This window comes from Lates calcarifer, linkage group LG4 (genome assembly GCF_001640805.2).
Source record: "Lates calcarifer isolate ASB-BC8 linkage group LG4, TLL_Latcal_v3, whole genome shotgun sequence".
Classification (NCBI taxonomy): Eukaryota; Metazoa; Chordata; class Actinopteri; family Centropomidae; genus Lates; species Lates calcarifer.
This window is the reverse complement of record NC_066836.1, coordinates 10,889,141-10,902,342: the sequence shown is the minus strand read 5'-3', so window position 1 is coordinate 10,902,342 and position 13,202 is coordinate 10,889,141.

The window sequence follows — 13,202 nt, the reverse complement described above, 5'->3', positions numbered from 1 at the left end:
CCCCCCGCCCCCCATCACCCCTCCCCGGCCCTCAGCAGCACTCACGGTATGGTTAGGGCTCGGATTGGCCAGAGATGTCTCTGTCAAGATACCAAACCAGCCTTGCTTCCGCGTTTTTGGAGCATCACGATTGCATTCACAGATAAGCGATGACATTTGAGTACTCGTTCGTCTGACTTTATTGGAGGCTAAATATAACTGAGGTGATCAGAAATGCGTCTTCTTTGTTTTAACATGTTGTTTGTTACTAATGCAGCTGCTGATGAGCACAGTTGTAGTTTCAGGAGTGTTAATACGGTTTATATAAGAGTAACAGACTGTTGGAATATGAAATAAACTTTTAATATTCAGTCATTTAATTTTTTTTTTGTGTTCCTATAAACTTTTATCCCATGACAATTACACTCTCTATAACCTGGACACTTACATTCCATGCACAACAAACTGCACAACAACAGACTTTAAATCATCAAAATAATTAAGACAATAATTAAAAGTCACATCAGTTTTATTTAAATAGCTCCAAATAACTCATCACAAGTACACAGACCCTTAAGTAAAAGTAATAATGAAACAATTACAAGTAATGTTTGAATGTTTGATTTTGTTTTTGTGTGTGAAAACTTAATTTGCAAAGTATCTCTGTCAAACAAATGTAACTGTGTGAATACATTTGGTTTTTAAACCTTCCCATAAACTTATCCTATGTCCTCTATCCCATCTTATACTACCACACTTCCTGACAGCTGCACATACTGCATGCTTTGAAAACATGTGCATATGTGTTTATATGTGACAAGCATGTAGGACTTGACACAGAAACTGATACAACTTCATGAAAAATACATTTAGAACAATCCCAAGGACAAAAGCAAATATTGTGCCAGCATCAGTGGAGAGTGAAGTCATTTTTTTTTTTATTGTACCTGGTGGGTTCATTGTGGTTTACACAGTGAATTAGAACGCTGCAGTGATGCTGCAGGGCTCATTCATTACATCATGCTGTCAGTGTTGTACAGTTTTTTTTTTTTTAGCACAGTGGTGTTTAACCTCACTGTTACAATTTTGAGGTACTTGTAATTTACTTGAATATTTCCACTATATACTTCTTCTGTCCTCATTGTGCGAGTACAGGATCAAAGCTATTCACACTTCAGTAAGGGTTGACAGCAGTTGGCCACTGAAGTCTTGACTGAAAGCAATTGTGAAACTAATGGATAAAATGCAATAAATTCAAGGACTGTTACTACAATACAGGAAAAAAAGATTAGAAATGATAAACATGTTATTACTAAAGGTGCTTTAAATATGAATAAGTACAGTAAACAACAAAACTGGATTCACAAAAGGCAAATCAAGTTTTGTTTGTGTAGCAAGTTTGTTTGTATAGCACCGTACAACAAATACAAGAAGGGCTTTACCTATAAGGCATTTAGACAAGATAATGACAATATAGAATATAGACAATGTAGATGTATTGACTGTCAAATAACTCTGATGCTAGGAAGAACACATTATCACCCCAAGTCCCCATAGAAAGTAATAAATATAAAATGTAACGTTGTGCGACACCCTCAAGAGTAAATAATTTTAGTCCAGCAATGCATTAACAGTATTAGGAACACATTAGTCTCAGACAACTAGTGTAATGCCTAGCTTGGTTAGCAGTCGTCTGATCACAGAGAAAATAAATCTCAAATCATAAGCAACAATCCAAAACAGCTATAATTTAAAAAGAATACATAAATATCATGCTCTGACCAGGATATCTAGGAAGAAGATAAGAACTGATGGGAATCTGATCCAAATCTTACCATGTCGTTACAGTAACCCCTGCCTCAAAAAAAAAAAAACAAACAAACAAACAAACAAAAAAAACAAGACCAGGTAAAAACATGGTATATGGCTGAATCAGTTTGTTACAAGGATATTTCCTTAAGTGCGCAATAAATTTTGAATGAGCTGCACTGTTTGCGCTGATTCATTTTGAAAGAGCAGCGGTCAGTGGGGGAAACTCTTATACTCACCAACCAATGGTGTATCTTCATCACTCACTCACTCACTCACTCACTCAGTCATGGACATACATTTGCGTTTTTAGGGCTCATATCACTGTTGCGGTGCTGCCAAAAAGAAAAAAAGATCAATGAACTGTTCTTTCTCAGAAAGGAATGGAGCCCTGTCAAAGATCTGTACTTCCCATCACTACCCAACAGCACAGTTAGAAATGACTGGATAACCAGGGTTTAGACTAAGTGCTCAATGGGCGTAGGGTAAAGTAGAGTACAGCCGACTATAGTTGAACTCCCTGCCTTATGCAGATATCATGGGTCTAATTATCATCAACATGTGGCATGGGAGGTTCCTTCCTCACTGACACACTCAGCCAGCTGTCATATTTTGATAAGGTGTCTGATGTTTCCTGTTTGATTGCAGGTTTACTGGATATACCCTGATCTCCTCTAAGGTAACCATTTGTTGGTTAGCACACTGTTCTTCAGTTAGGTTTATGTGTGTATTGTCCAACGTTGAATTGCATTACAAGCAACTAGCCTACAATTTATAGTGGGGTTTTGTGTGTGTGTGTGTGTGTGTGTGTGTGTGTGTGTGTGTGTGTGTGTGTGTGTGTGTTAAATTTCCAGTCAACCTGCAGAAGTTTTAAAATGTCCTCCAACAGTAAAAAATACATTTTATTCATAGAGCACTTATCAAAACCAGAGATTTCAAAGTGTTTTACAAGGACAAAATGAAAAAGAAAGAAGGAAAAAGATAAAACATTCATGTTACAGATTAATCTCGCACATAAACCAACCTGCATGCAGACGTAAATACACAGATGCAGCCAAATTTACCCAAATTGAGCAAGGTAATGAAAAAGTCTTACAATGAAAATTACATTTCCAGAAACAACATTAAAAAAGGGGTTATTAAAAAAGAAGGTTTTCAGAAGATTCTGATTTTGCAAGAGAAAAAAAAATTCTCTTCTACTTTTATTCCCATCCCCCTGGCTTCTCAGTCTAGTACTGAAATATATGCTAGTGGCATCTTCAGAATTTTTAGACTGCGATTGAACTACATGGTGTGTAACTCACCCATTTGCATTCACAGTAGGACATTTTGGGCCAATCATCATGTTAGCTCTCAGTTAATGAAACTCTTGAACGCTACTTTTCTTGTCAGACAGATTTATCACAGTGTGATATAAAAATGTTGTAGTCTAATGTGATAATGTGCTCTCTTCAGGTTGCCAAGCACCAATTTATAATGTTATTATACTTTACCACACAAGAGGGCAGCAGATCTCTGTCACATGCTTAGTGAAGAAACCCTGTGCCAGCTCTGTGTGAAGTGACGTTTTAGCCTTGACCACAGTTGCAGGGACTTTGTGTTATTTCTTGATTTATTTGTTCAGATGTTCTAATTATATTGCATTTGGCTGATGTAAGTGTGATGTGTGAATTAAACATTTCTCCTGTAATTAAGTTGCACTGTTTGGAGCAAACACATGATAGGCCAGCATGTCCTGCCAGTGCTGTGGTATGTCAATGTTTGAGAAAAAAAAATGTTTTGTGTATCTATAGTTGTCCAAGGGTTTTTCTCTCAGCAAACAAAGTATAGCGATTCACTTTGTTTTTCATAGAAAATGTGTTCAAGCCTGTGAAGAGATATTTTTGGTTATTAGATGTGACTCTCATCTGTTTTCACTCTTTTATCTCCTCATTTCTCCTTTTCTCTCTGCTTTCTTCCCAACAAACGGCATGTCATGTTCATCCCAACTGACCAGCTGCTCTCCATATTGGCTTTCTTATGTTCCTTGCAAACAGACTGGGCTGAGCTTCAAAGGGAATGATTTATGCCCTTAAATGAATGAATGAAAAGCCATATCTTTCCTGTTTTCAGATTTGGTCTGTTTAGAGCCGCAACTACAAACTGCTCTGCATCATTCCAGCCTGATGCATTCAGCTAGTTTAAATCTCAACAACAGTAATCATGATGATTTTGTTGTTTTAACCAAGACTCATATGGGTTCACTTGTTTACAAAGATGGTTAATGCAAAACAATCTTTAACTTAAACATGTTTTTAAGCCATTATTTGTCCAGGCAATTGAAATATTGGGTAGAGTGGCCGTATTTCAGACACACCCTGCTACACATTCACACAGGAGCTGCCTAGTACAACCACAGATTTCCTCTGTTGGCTACCGACCAACTCCAGTGCAGTGGTTGGGGCTGGAGTGCCTTATCCTTCGCAGCACATCAACTGAATTTATAGGGGCTGGAGTGTGTGATATTTGCAGCTATCGAGCTTCTGGTTGTCACTGGATCCCTAAATTTCCTTTCTCTCACTGGGATTCAAACCAACAACATTGTAATGGAAAGCTTTCTGCTAACATTTTAAGATTACTGGGACCTGGAGAGTACAATTACTGGACTTAAAAATCTGTCTTGTTCTGTTTTTTGGGGGGTTATGCATGGAACTGCCTCTGCCTCTATGAAGACATTTACTGCTTAATGTTATTTATTATAGTGTTGCTCACTTAAAAAGAGAGCAAACTGATTAATAATACCTCTACTTTCAGGGTTATGAGATAGTTAAAAAGAGAGAGAAGAGGTTACAGGTTGCAGACCGACAGTGATGATCTGGTTATCTCCTTCTTATCAGTCACCAGCTCCTATTAGGATGTTGCATGTGGTTCCAGGACATTACCCATTTCCTCCTCTGTATATCAAAGCCTCTAGGTCCCCCTCCCTCCCGCAGCCTAATTCACTCCAGATGAGCACAATGGGACATTTGATTTAGTGTGCAAAGACACATGTATACAGCTGTGTCAGCTTGCCTCAAACAGCTGGCGTAGAGCTTCAGTACAACTTTTAATCATGCATTTGTTTATGTAATTAAGATTTAAAAAAACAAGGAGAGGAAAAAGAAATACAGCGCAGAGGACTGTGTTGCATTGTCCTCAGCTGCAGACCGATCAGATATTTCAGTGTGATGTAGGTCCTGTCTTTGTTGTAGCTCACACTGCTAGCAAATGCTCATGGTTTAATGACATGCAGGTGATACAAATCATGTGCAAAACTGCAGCAGGTCTTCCAAGTGTGTGTCAACACGCATGACAGCTCTCCCAGTGAATATATTTCTGTTGAATATGTACTTTGGACCCCAGACAAGAGGCTCAAATGACCTGTTGCAAAGGCCTAAATTCTGATTTTGTAACATGTAGTTATTTTTTTTATTTTTTATCTGCTTTTATTAGGATGTTTAAAAAACTTGGAGCATGAGCTATAAGTATGCAGAACACGCCTTATCTTCACTTCTCATTCTTGCTGTGTAGCCATCAATTACTAATGCTTGTGTTTGCAACTATGGTTCCTGTATTAGCTCCAAGCTGGTTGAGCTCTGGGCATCAAGAGGTATCATATATATACAGTAAAGTCTGTCTGGGAATGTTGATCTGAAAACCATAAGGGCTTGCCACTATTCGGTTTCTATTCACTGTACCAGGTCTCCTTTGTGCCTTCATGCAGAGAATATATATGTTTTTTTGTCTTTTGGCAGGCTCAGTAGTGCACTATAACATGAATGCCTATAATTTCACAACCACAAGATAATGTATTCTTACCAACAGGGGATGGTCTCAAAGTGCACAGACAGTTGCTCAGGCAGCTAATTTGGGATAGATGCACAATATCCCTTTGAAGTTCTGCTTTAGTGCTAGCGCTTCAAAATTCCCCTCCTAGAAAACAGCTCATACCAGCTTCTCTGTAGCACACTGTTTTAGTTGCTGAAAGGAAGGTAATGTTGCATTTGATTAAGAAGGTTGATTCATTAACAAAACAGGGCACGCATGAAGAAGTCTAAGCACAAAGTACAACAAGAGAATGGTCCAGGTCACCTTGCTTGAGTCATACTTGTATGTTCCATTTCAAAGAACTGTATTATTTTCCTTCTAGAAAGACTGAACCATGCAGTGTGTTTTTTTTTTCTTGTTTTTTTCTTCTTTTTTTGGATCTATTCATTGTTCCCTCAGAAGATTTTTCTCCTGTTTTTATTCATTGATAAGGTGATTCATGCTTATTCTGAGGGGTGAAAATATTGGTCAAGGCAGCACAGAGACAGAGAAACCCAGTCAGTGTCTTTTCCACTGCAGCGTTTCAGTGATGGCAGAGATTATGGGAGGATAACACTGCACAACATGGCCGCCCCAAACCAGATCAAAGCAAAGACAATCAAAGCCAGAGTGAAAGCTACAGCAGTAAGCTCTTTTAAATGTCTGCCTCCCCCGCCCCAACTGAGTTAGAGTGTTACCCTCAACTCAACTGTTTCCATCCCCAATCTTTCCACTTCTGGGACCGACATAAGCCCCTTTTTGCGTGATCGCTGGACAGTGAGTCAGCCGGACATAAATCCTTCAAAGCAATGCAAACAGCACAGTAAATGACCTATGATAATATTAAACCTAAGTAGTCGTGCTGTAAAACCTGTGTAATGCCAGAACCGATAAGACATGACACTGGTCGTAATCATTTATGGCGCTGGGTTTAGGCTATATAAGATCGCCGCCATGACAAACGACTTGTCATGACTCATGTATGGTTTTACATGAAAGGGTACAACCACAGGGCTCGCACGCCGCACGGCCAAAGCTGAGTCGAAGTTTTTGACCCACTTTCTCACAGAGGTTAGACTACACTACAAACTAGAAATCGACTGACACCTCCCCATACATCTCACCAGTCAAGCCTCCTTGACTTTTCAGCCTTTGACCTTTGACCTCTTTCCCTTTTGTCCATATGTTTTTAGATTGATGAATGCATTTTTTCCACCTCCAAGACAGCTACTGGTTTCAGTTCATTTCAGAGCAGTATGACAGTCAGCATCAGAGACCTGCTCGAGAAAGGTAATCCATCATAATGGACGTTTATTCATCTTTATTCTTTGTCGGTGTTAGGTTAATGGTTGCATGGTAATGCACTTTAAAAGCCTGGATTGTTTTGAAAATGCTTTCAAGTGCTGATAGGAGGCTCCAGTGACCAAGACTTGCTTGAATTTCAGCTGCTAAACAACAATAATTTTAATGCAAAAAGCTCCCAAATTCACATTTTAATGAAGTGAATTCAAATTTTGAGGAACATGAGCCAACTCTGCAGCTCGTAGCTTATGGACATTTTTAGCTCACGATTTTGGTTTTCTGGTCTGTGTGTATACTGTATGGTCGAGTCTCTCTGTTCACAACAAACCCTATGTTTTAAAACCATGAACAGCTGTTTCCAACAAAAAAAAGACTATATGACTGTGCACTGATTGCCAGAACCAAATGGCAGAGAGCTGATGTAAACTAGTACTGGTGAAGAAAATTGAACATCTATCAAGCTGAAAACCCAGATATATTTGACAGCAGTGTGTGGACAAAACCATGGCTAAAAAAGTGAATGCTAAATCTCCAGTTGGATGCGCATATAGCTATGTGTAAGCTTAATTTAAACAGTGAGCAAACAATTGTTTCTTTGCATGTTAGCCTTAACAACAAGATAAGCAGATATTGCCTCAGAGCTGCATTTCTGTTGCCTTCTGGTTGTCACAACACCCTTTAAACCTGAGGTTTATTTAGACAGTTTTTTCTCCCTTAGTTAACATACTTCAGAAATGTGTGAGCTGGATATGTACTACATGCTCTACTACAATTTTACATTTTTATAAAAGAGAAGAAACTTTGATGACAAACAACCAAAAAAAGCTAATGCCGAGTTGCATTTAATTAATTCCCTTAAAGCAAATCACCTTCTGCATTTGAGCTATTCTATCTAGAATCAGTGGGCAGCCACGGTAACGAGGAGCCAACTCAAGTACTGAATGATTTGGAAAAGGAAAATGGAAAATGACAGGAGTATATTTATGTTTGCAAAATGTCTGTCTTTCAGGTATGAATCAGAGCTTCCCACCAGCAACTGAATACACCACCTGGAATATGCTTCACAGCAACTCATGCTTTCAGCTGCCATGACTGACTACTATAGCTCAATAATTCATAAATTATTGATTTTTTTTTATTTTGCTGTAATAGAATAACTGTCTGGAGCATGTTTCACATCTCTCTGCAAGTTAATTTTCAAATTGAATTAATTTTAAACAGTTGCTCCCTAGAAGGCATGAAAATACACTGATGCATCTTAAAAAAAAAAAAAAAAAAAAAAAAAAAAAGCTGTTGTATGCTTTGGAAAATGCACGATTCACACTAAAAGGGCAATGTGCAGAAAAACACTGGTATGGTCTTGTGATAATATCTGTAGACTCTACCTCTGACTCTGCAGTCTTAGATGTTTGATTCAGCCTCAGGGACAGAGGTGACAGGCAGACAGAAACACCTCCGAGGGACAGGTTTACTTCAGGGAGCACGGATCAACTATTTCACCTGGACCTGCAGCAGTGAGGGACAAACCTGCATCAATTAAGAGCATCGTAATGATTACGACTGAGATCAAACATCTGACCTGGCACCGCTTGTCAATTCCACAAACAGCAGCTTTTGGAGTGTCTATAATGTCTGTGAGAGCAGGGATGAGCATGCTGAGGGGGGAACTTGCATTTTGATGATGTTTCATCAATCTGTTTGAAGTTTTTTTTTTTTTTTAGTCCCTCTTTTTTCTGGCTCCACTCTTGCTTGGTTTGCAAAAGCTTTCAATCTCGGTGACTCATAGCAATATTTTGCTGTGTTCAGTGTCCTTGAACATTTCTTAGCAACGTGGATAAAAGCTAGCTGACAGCTCTTCATGGTGTTACCAAGAACTTTGTGGTACCTAAATGTACAATTCAGTTAGATCATCTACAGGTTAAGTGGTTTGTTGGCTGGTGTGTGTGGAAGTTTCAAGTGATGGGTCAAATTGAAAATGACTCTACAGATGATAGAAGTCTAATCAGGGTTAATCTTTGGAAGGTTTTTGACTTAACCGTAACTCCGTGTTTACTCCCAGTAGTGCACACATTTCTCTGGCAGCTGCTGCTTGTTATTAGATATATTTTAATCTTTAGCATGCATTTTTATTACATTAACTATATTAGTCTTATCAATAAGTTTCTACAAATGTGGCAGTTCACTTTCTAACTTCTGCATTGTTCTGTTTTTCCACTCCTTAGTTTTCTGAGCACTGATTAAATGACTTTTTGGCATCAGCACAGCAGACTGTGGTTGTGTGTTTCATGCAAATAAAACGACTGCTGCCTCTGCTCTAAATATTTTCAGTGCAGTTCATGCGCTGTGTCTGCTCTAATAAGATGTGACTGTGTCTGGACTTAAACTCCATTCACATTATTACACTTTTCAAATGGCTCTAAATTTTGTCTTGGACATAAGAGACAGTTTTGGCCTTAGGTACCGGTGTTCAGCAGGGAATGGCTTGTTAAATAGCTTAAAATCAGAGCTGAGAAGTCTGCACAGGCTTCTCACACATACTGCTCAAGACATCGTCGATTCCAGGAGCACTTTCTGATCGTTCAGTATTCAGTTTGACTCCAACTTTCCCTTTATAAATCAAGAATGTGGGAGTGGTATTCTCAGCTCATCTCAGTGTTTTTTTTAACTCTCCCAATAGCTCTGCTTCCTATGTTCAACATCTTTTTGTAGCCTAGGTCTGCCTGCTACCGTTGTAATTAAGACCAAGAATTATCAGACCGGAATCAGATGAAAGGCTCATAAAGCACTGCTGAACTCAGACGTATGCCAGGGGCCAGCTCAGTTACAGGCTTAATTCATATTCCCTTTGTTCCTCTCTAATCTCACAGAGGTCTTGAGGCAGCTGAAGGACTGGTGGGTCCAGTGACAATATAACAGGTATTAAATAGACCATTTCCAGTGTCACCATGTGGTAACTGAAGGCTTCAAAGAGCCAACAATTTACTATGAAATTAAAACAGGGATCAGTCTGGCCCACATGATACTGTATATCTTCAACACTGCAATGTGAAATGTTATGATGCAGACATTTCGCATGCCCACAACAGAGACCCCTAAGCAACATTATTTTCTTGAAGATATTAGTCCACTGCGGCAATCATGTGAAAGAGTTATGTTCATTCATACTGTATATAAATCATGATGTGTTTCCTGAGTATGTGGCGTGGACTGGAGTGTGCTACATCATCCGTTCTGCTTTTCTTTTTTGGCTCAAACCCTCTAATAGGCTGTTTCAAGTCTATTTCTGTAAACATGGCAGAAATTATGCTACCTAACCTTGCAAGTAAAATGATTCTGTTTGTAAAGCCTGTTTAGTATTCCAGTCATTCCCAACCAAACCATCTGGTGGCGGTCTTTGCACTCTCCCAGTGGAACATTACTCTTAGTGATCTTGTTGCCCTATCACTTGCTACCTCATTAAAATGAGTGATGATAATAAATCCCACAGGCCATGTGCAATGAAATCATATTGATCTGCAAACACGTGCACATGCATATCCGCTGCCATCATATGCATACATATCAATCCACAAACAAGCCTCTACAGAAGCAGTACAAACCTCTCCACTATTAAAATATTTCATTTCAAATCCCTTTTCACAGTCCAGTACCTTTGTAGGTGCTCAGAACATACACACTATAGGGACATAGCGAAGGCTGGATTTTCAAAATACAGACCGGGGAGGAATGTTTAATCAGCCAAGGTCACTGTGTGTTGCCACGCACTGTTGTTGAAGGAGGTTCTGGGAGAATAGAGGGACCATCTCTCATCTGTATTCTCTTCAGATGGCTTGCGTTAGTAGGATCATGCAGATATGGGATTTTTCTCTGAGAATTAAAACCCAGATGTCATGCTAACAGACACACACATCCTCACCACCAGTAAAATATTATTTATGGCTCTGCAGTCAGCATAACTAATGCCTCACACTCAGCAATCACTCACTGTGAACAATGCAAAAATAGTCTTCAATTTGAACTCGTTGGCAATAATCCAGTTCCACCCCTGTACCAGAATTTATCTGCCCTCCTAACTCCGCTCGTACACACGCCCACAATTGAATGTTAAACATTAAATTATTTCACAGAAAGCAAAACAAAATAGTGCTGTTTCTTTGATTTTAATCTCAGTGTGGCCCCAGTTATTTCTGGTTGTTAGTCTGAATGTCAAAAACACTGAGTAAAGGGACTTCTACTGCACACTGCATAAATTCAGTAGGTTAGGCTGTTAATAAATCCTTCACTTTAGAGATCATATAATCCTTTAGTGTAATGTTGAATGCCTTGGGAGCACAATGTCATTTGCATCTGAATGTTTCATGTAATGTCAGACCTGAAAAGTGTGAATTGCAAAAGCAGCTAATTAATAATTTCATAGCAAGGTAAAAAGCATTCACATTACATATACAATACTAAATTGCCTTTGCACTGTACAGCAACACACACAGATAAGATGACAGGTTATATATCAGGAGCTTTTCTCACAAAGAGATCCTTAATGCATTTCTCTTCATTTAATGTGGTTATGATAAATTCATGTTTGCAGAACATCACTGTATCTGCAGATAAATTTGACATGTTCATACATTCTGTTGTGTGGCAGAAATCCCAGATCCATCCTGAAGTGGCAATTGACTACAGATATGAAGGTGCCGAGAGCCTTCTGCTGTTTTACATAAAGAACAGAGGCTTTGATGTACCCCAATGAATTGTGCTGCAATAACTGTGTCTCAACAAAAGAGATAACATCCACACATCGCAGGTACAAGCAATGCAGTGCGGCAACAATAGGACAACTGTGTTACATGCAGTATTTGATTATGTTAATGCACCAAATAAATAAAGCCAAAGCATGAAAATAGACACCAAACAGCAGTTTAATATGTCTGTTGTTTTGCTTTGAGACAATCTAGAAGCTACAGCAATTATTCTCGCTATTTCTACTTTACAAAAGAGATCAAATGTTCTGACTCCTCACCAAATAATACCCCAACTTCTTTTAAAAACACTGATGGGATAGAACAAGTTCAAGTATGTATTCCCTAAAAAAAAGCAGTATCCAGAGAAGCTGAGAGGTTGAGGAAAAAGGTTCTCATGTTTTTAGGCTGGCTGGCTGGCAGACTGCAAAACATACAGAATCCAGTCCAACGCAAAATCACAGGTTTTATTTCTTCCATTATAGTTGGATTTCGAATCATTGACATTTGGTATGTGGAAAAACTAACTGAATAACAGAGATTTCAGTTCATGACACCTAGCCATGGCTATCTGACCAGCTTAGCTTAGCGTGAAATAGTGCAGCCAACTGAATTCAAATTTAGTCTAAAATAATATCAGTGTGCTTTTTAAAACTGTAATACAGTTCTCTATTATTGAAAGGGTTTTTAAAGTTGCAGTCCCTGCTGAAAAAACTGCATGGACCAGCTTAAGATGGCTAGTTGATCACCTTGGTATGGTTAACACTTCAGGACATCATGATTTAGCAAGTAAGACGTCTTAACGTGTGAACGCATTCACTTGTCAACACATTACTATATTGTATTAATTTTTTGATCAGTTTAGCAAAGAGGTAAGCTAGCTACTGTACAGCTGATAAAATCTACTAGTGACAATGTAAAATCTGGAAATGAGAAAACTACTTTTGTCAGCCTGTGATTGAACTCAAGAATTATTTCAAAAACCGTTGTCTATTTTGATTGGTAAATCCTTGAATGCATTTGCGATAATCGTTACCACTGTAAACTGTAGCTGTTGTATGAAAAGCTGTTGAATGTAGCAGCAGAAACCAAAGGTGCTTAGATAGCTCTAATTTCATATAAATCTTCAAATTCAAGTACCTTGTTCTTGTCCTCTGTTTTGCAGTGGGAATTTTAACAGCTGCTTTTACAGAAGAATACATATTTTTGCATATAAACAGATGTTAAAAAAAAAAAAAAAGTTAGACTAAGATCTCAACTGGATTTTGACCAAATACCTTTGTTGGGCAGGGTGTGTGTTGGATAAAAATTCTAATGCAAAAGAGATGAGGTTCTTTGTCATTTTAATGTTCACTGTGGCATTTTTTGGCAAGACACACAGTTCTTTGGGGAACCTGTGAGTGAAACCTTTTTGAGTCTGTGCCCATATACTGCATTCTCTGTCCTGTCATTATAATTCCTCACAACGGAAAAGCACCCTGAGCCTGTGCCAGCCAACTATACTTAGAGCGGAAGACATTAAATGGAGACATACCTGAAGTGACACAAACT